A 6,841-nucleotide genomic window follows, 5' to 3' on the forward strand; every position below is an offset into this window, starting at 1 on the left:
ATCCTAGACAAAGCCCTAGAGACTTTCTCTTTTGGATCAGTCCATTTTCTGCTGTCAGGGCTGCCTACTATCAATTGGATTCTGAGGCACACTCTATTGCCCAAGTCTGGTGACCACAATATGATCAGAGGGCATGCCATCAATATGTTGCATTTATTTGATGTGCCACAGAAATTCAAAGTCATGAGCCTTATAGTAGAAATTATTAAGAGGACGCAGCAGATCATAAGAGGAGTTGTGGATATGCCCCTCAGATTCAGGAATTGATCAACTTAAAGATGGGAACTGGCAAATATCTATTGGATAGGGAACATTTTCCACTCTATCCAGACTTTGAAGACAATGAGGTTGTCATGAATGAGGATGATCCATCATCAGTTCAAGCTCAAGAGAAGAAGGGGAAGGCAAGGAAGGAGAAGGCTGCCAAGATGCCAACTCAAGAGGAGGCATCTGAGTATTTCTTGAAAAACAAGCAGGAGCAGCTTGGTTACTTGATAGCATCATCACTGAGGATTGAGAAGGGGTTGGACACCCTAACTCAAAACCAGGAGAGCCTGGAAAGAATTATGGAACAAAAATTCTATGATCTAGATGTCAAAGTAACTGAGATTCAGTCAGTTGTGGAGCAACTGCAGGATGACATGCAGGAGAGGAAGGGCAAGACAACCACAAATGTCTTTGCCAGAGTGCCTAGAGCTCAGAGGTCAGCTGTTGTGCCAGTGCTAGACACTAGAGCAACATCTTCAGCACCAGCTACTGCCCCTTCAGCTCCAGTGCAACCACCTTCAGCATTTCCTATGAACTTTTTCGTAACTTGTTGCCAAAGGGGGAGAAAAATGTATAGATCATAGGCTTCGAGAGAGAGAGTGCTGCTTTGTTCTCTCTTGCTTTGTTGGTTTAAACTTGTTTGCTTTTTGATTGGTTGAGATACTATGCTTGTGAGACATTGATGATCATGTGTTTGATCATAAGCTACACTTATGCATGTTTGATGATATTATCCTATCTATCTTATGTGATCATTCACTTTGCTTGGTGATGAGTGCATGTATTCAATACTTATCATTTTGAGCACTCCACCAAGATGTATGTGACATGGAAGAGTAACCGATGAGCCTAATTCCTTGTGCATTTGCAGTCCAAAGCAAATTTTAAACTATGCACAAATTTAGGGGGAGCTCTTGCTTATCACATACTTCTCAAAGCGACGATGTTTTTATTCTAATTATCTTTTGTCGAAGCTTTGATCTATATGTTGTCATCTATTACCAAAAAGGGGGAGATTGAAAGTGCAACTATCCCTAGGTGGTTTTGGTAATTCATAACAACATATAGCTCATTGAGCTAATGCTATTCCAAGACTATTATTTCAGGAAAGCTCAATGAATGGCATGTCATGGATGATGAAAGTGGATCCCTCAAAATACTAAGGACAAAGGATTGGCTCAAGCTCAAAGGCCCAAGACTCTTCATTTTATATTTTAGTGATCCAAGATCACATTGAGTCTATAGGAAAAGCCAATACTATCAAGGAGGGATGAGGTGTTGCTTAATGAGCCTCTTGCTTCATGTGCTTTGTGATATGCTCCAAAACCCTCAACTACTTTACATCCACAAATGACCTAAACCCAAAGCCAACATCGGTCACACCGATTCTTCCAATCCGGCGCCACCAATTCCAAAAGTCATAGCCACAAACCCTAAGCAAATCGGTCCTACCGATAGGGATCTCGGTCTCACCGAGATGGGATTGTAATCTCTCTGTTTCCCTTCGTAACGTTTCGGTCTAACCGAAGTGAGCGATCGGTCCCATCGAGATTGCAATATAAACTCTCTGTTTCCCTTTTGTAACATTTCGGTCTCACTGAAAAGAGCAAATCGGTCCCACCGAGTTTACCTGCCCAACTCTCTGGAAAGCTTATTACCAAAATCGGTTTCACCGAGTTTGTGTAATCGGTCTTACCGAGATTACGTTATGCCCTAACCCTAACTGAATCGGTCTCACCGAGTTGCATGTCAGTCCCACCGAAAATCACTAACGGTCACTAGTTTACTAAATCGGTCCGACGGAGTCTGTTGAATCGGTCCCATCGAGTTTGGTAAATTGTGTGTAACGGTTAGATTTTGTGTGGAGGCTATATATACCCCTCCACCCCCTCTTCATTCGTGAAGAGAGCCATCAGACTAAACCTACACTTACAACTTACCATTTCTGAGAGACAACCACCTACTCATGTGTTGAGGCCAAGATATTCCATTCCTACCATATGAATCTTGATCTCTAGCCTTCCCCAAGTTGCTTTCCACTCAAATCCTCTTTCCACCAGATCCAAATCCTATGAGAGAGAGTTGAGTGTTGGGGAGACTATCAATTGAAGCACAAGAGCAAGGAGTTCATCATCAACGCACCATTTGTTACTTCTTGGAGAGTGGTGTCTCCTAGATTGGCTAGGTGTCACTTGGGAGCCTCCGACAAGATTGTGGAGTTGAACCAAGGAGTTTGTAAGGGCAAGGAGATCGCCTACTTCGTGAAGATCTACCGCTAGTGAGGCAAGTCCTTCATGGGCGACGGCCATGGTGGGATAGACAAGGTTGCTTCTTCGTGGACCCTTCGTGGGTGGAGCCCTCCGTGGACTCGCGCAACCGTTACCCTTCGTGGGTTGAAGTCTCCATCAACGTGGATGTACGATAGCACCACCTATCGGAACCACGCCAAAAACATCCGTGTCTCCAATTGCGTTTGAATCCTCAAAACCCTTCCCTTTACTTTCTTGCAAGTTGCATGCTTTAATTTCCGCTGCCTATATACTCTTTGCATGCTTTCTGGATTTGTGTGATGATTGCTTGACTTGTCCTAAGATAGCTAAAATATGCCAAACTCTAAAATTGGGAAAAGGTTAAGTTTTTAATTGGTCAAGTAGTCTAATCACCCCCCCTCTAGACATACTTCAAGGTCCTACAGTAGGTGCGACCATGATATGGGCTGCTGGCATCCCTTGGATCTGAGATCAAACAGTCGCATGCTAAGTTGCCGAAAATTTGCAGAATAACCCTCCAGGATAGGATATTCACCCATAGGTCTAGAATCACGCCATGCAACCGTTCGATCTCAGATCCAAGGGCTCTCGGAAGCCCGTATTATGGGAGAATGGAAAGCCACTACCCTACCATTCGCACGCTGGCAGTTCGCTCCTACTCGTCCCCGCACGTCCTTCAATAGTACGGTGGTTCGCTCCTAGTTGTCCCATCCTTTCACATTACGGCAGTTCCACTAATCCTAACCCTCCTCCCAAATCCATGGCGTCCCAAATCTCCATGATCAGCGGTGAGTACAAGGTTAGAACCATCACCGGTGATGAGTTCGACGTCAGCTACACCCGTTCTTCCGCGACGGTGAAAGGATGCCTTTCTCGCTTCAGACGCATGTTCGAAAACTCAGATGATGAGTGGGTCGCTGGTCTAGATGTTGAGTACACCACAGTCCTGGGACGAGAGAAGGATCTAAAGGACGAAGAGAGGAAGAAGCCCGCCGTGATCCAGGTTTGCGTGCATGACTTATGCTTTGTATACCACATATGCCATGCCGACGTTGAATGCCTAGATTTTAAGGACTTCCTCGAGAGAAACCTATCCAAATTCATTACTGTAGACTTTACGAACAACAAAGAAGTCCTGGGTCAGATAGGCCTCATTGTAGGCAACCCCTTCGACCTCCAGAAGAATGGGCTGGTGTCCTCTCGTCAGCCTTCAATGCTGACCCTGGCAGGAGCCATGGTTCATCCTTCGTACCGTAAACTGGAGAAACCTCCATACACGTTTCATCGTTATGCATCGCAGCGGAATGTACTAGATATAGACCACATCCACTACGCTGCAATGGATGGCTACCTTTGTGTCAATATCTATAAGGGTTGGATGAAGAGCAAGAGCCAAGTGTGCGGTTCAAGCAAAGAAGTATCGTCCAAGAGGAAGAGGGACAAGGACGATGTCGAGGACGTGGACGAGGACTCCGAGTAAGGTGGCAGTGTTGTTGATCATGGTGGTTCTAATGCAGTGTCTACCGGAGTAGTTGCAAAGTTTAATTTCAGGTGTGCTTATTTTAATATGAGGGGTGTGTTGTGCTGAGCCCCCAGCAGAACTATGTTATGTTTCTTCTTGTTACTTTAACTCTTCAGTACGTACATACTAGTATTTCTTACATTTCGTCTTTTAGTTGGTATAGTACTACCACTCATTTCTTCACATTATATACGTACAATATATATGGCCAACATCATATAGCCAGCAGTATAGTTGTCAAAGAATTTCAGGGTGCTTAGTTTTGTCAAAGAATTCTAGGGTGCTTAGTTTTATTTGAGGGGTGGGTTGTGCACTTGTGTTGGACACCATTATTGTGACTAGCCTTTTTAATAGTACTACATGCATAATTTGACGACGAGCGATCTCTATATGTACCACCTTTTTTTAATTTCAAGTTTTGCTCCATGGAGCAATCCATCGATACTACTACTGTACAAAAGTGGAGTATATACATTTTTTTAAAGGCTAGAGGGTGGGGATAGTCTAGCTCGGTCGGTTTCACGAGAGGCGAGGGCCTTTGTGATTTGACGGCTCATTACTACTGTCAAATCGAATAGTATTGCATCGCCCGCTGCATGCCCGACGCCTCCATTGAACCCCTCCGTTAAACCCGCATGAAAACCGAGAATCCTACTCCTGCCACACGTCCCTTCATGAGTGGGCCAGAAACGCAACACTGGCCGAGCTCCTCCCGTCCGCCCTCAGTTTAAACGAGGCCAAACGCCAGCCAAGCTCCTACCGTCTGCCCTCTACTTACACGAGGCCAGACAGACAACGGGCAAGAAACGCACCCCTCCGCCGCTCCCCCATCTCCTCCTTCACCATTTCCTCCACTCTTCCGATGGCTTTCGAGGTGCCGTTCTCCGGCATATTACCTGACAGGGTGGCCCGCCGAGCCCTCCGGATATGGGCGAGGCCGCTCGGTGCTTCACCAACCTTGCTTGGCCCGACGGAGCCAGTTGCCGCCCCAAGTAGGCGCGTGGTTCAGCAACTCGCTGCTCCAGTTCAGCTCGATGAGGAGTGGTGAGTTGCTCCACGCCGGCACGGCGGTGAGCACACCGGTACGAGCATCGTCGTTGCCGCGTCGTACCGTGCCACCAGTGTCTGCGGTGGTCACGCCTCCCGTGTCTATGGGCGCGCCTCCCGTGCCTGTGGCAGTGCCATGCAGGCAGAGACAGAAGCTGGGTGCGTGGAGAGTGACGAGTCGGTGGCCAGATTTTCCGTGTCCGCCGCCATCATCTAGGAGAAGTATAACACGGGAGGCCGCTGCCACTTGGGACCCATGAAGGCCACCACCGAGGCGACGCCTATGCATTCATGTGGTTTCTTTGCTGCGTTGTCTCTTCCGAGGACCTTCGTCGACCCCGCAAGTGTCTGACGGACATGAGGAAGACAAAGGGATCCGCGGGCGGCCATTTAGATATGTACTCCCTCTGCAGCTGGCAGGAAATATCTGTTCTAAGAATTGATAAATTGTATGTATCTATAACTAAAATAAGTCTAGATACATCCATTTCTAGGACAAGTATTTCTGGACGGAGGGAGTATTAATTATACCAAGAGAGCCGGATTGGCACCGCTTACTTCATGTAAATGTAAAGAAATACATCATGTTTATATGAAGATCCGGCTTTTTTATACGAAATCCATCATGCTTATATGAAATCAGTCCGTGTTTGCACGAATTTCATCTGGTTGGTTAGAGTTATAAAAATGTATGCCACTGGCGTTTGATGTCGTCCTCCGTGGAAGTAAGCGGGAGGAAATTTGCTGGCTGCCGTTGGAGATGCTCTTATGCTGGAAATAATAGAGTGACATCCAATCCATTTGAGTTAATTGCATGTATGATTGTCCCTCTATAAAAAGTTAATTGCATGTATAGTGTATACGTGACTTGCAAGGTGGCTACAGCTTCATACAGAAAGTTAAAAAGAAACAAGTCCATCCTTAATCTTGTATTCTAAGTACTCTGTGGGTTCCACTGTTAGTATAGTAGCGAAAGAAGTATATATTAAATAAGTAATATATAATATAAAAATCTAAAGTTAAAAGACAGAATTCAAACTCATGTCATCGCGTTACGAGCATCCGGCACTAACCAGCCCAACACATTTTTGTTGTAGACCATGCTGGAGATATATCTCCATGTCTACTCTTATACTCCATTCGTTCCTAAGTATTTGTTTTTTCAGATTTCAAATGGACTACCACATACGGATGTGTATGTAGACATATTTTAGAATGTAGATTCACTCATTTTGCTTCATATGTCTTTTCAGGAAGGGGTCAGATTTGTCCTTGATTTATTTATGAGGTATCCAGATGGCACTGCACCGCCAAGAAAATAGGGTAACATCAAAATTATGGACTACTTTTTTGAGTATGTTGGTAAGGTCCAGTCATAGTCACTTGTTGAAATCTCTAAAAAAAGTATTTATGAACGGAGGGAGTAGAAAACAGAGTTGGTGATGATGGTGTGCGTGCCATCCTGCAATATAGGCCGTCGGATTTATATCTAACGGATAGGAAAGAAACTATGGCAATTTTGCAAAAATATACCCACACGCCTCTCCACGTTCGCAAATAAGGCCTTCCCTCGTTCAGCCTTTTCTCTCCCAAGATAAACTACTCATACAAATGCATCTTGATGTTCCGTGCAACGCATGGGCAGCTAGCTAGTTTCTTTTAAAATAGCTGCTGCGAAAATTGGGTTGAAGTGATATATTTTATGTCTGCCCCAAATGATTTCAGATTCACTAGT

Source organism: Triticum aestivum, chromosome 3B (genome assembly GCF_018294505.1).
Source record: "Triticum aestivum cultivar Chinese Spring chromosome 3B, IWGSC CS RefSeq v2.1, whole genome shotgun sequence".
Classification (NCBI taxonomy): domain Eukaryota; kingdom Viridiplantae; phylum Streptophyta; class Magnoliopsida; order Poales; family Poaceae; genus Triticum; species Triticum aestivum.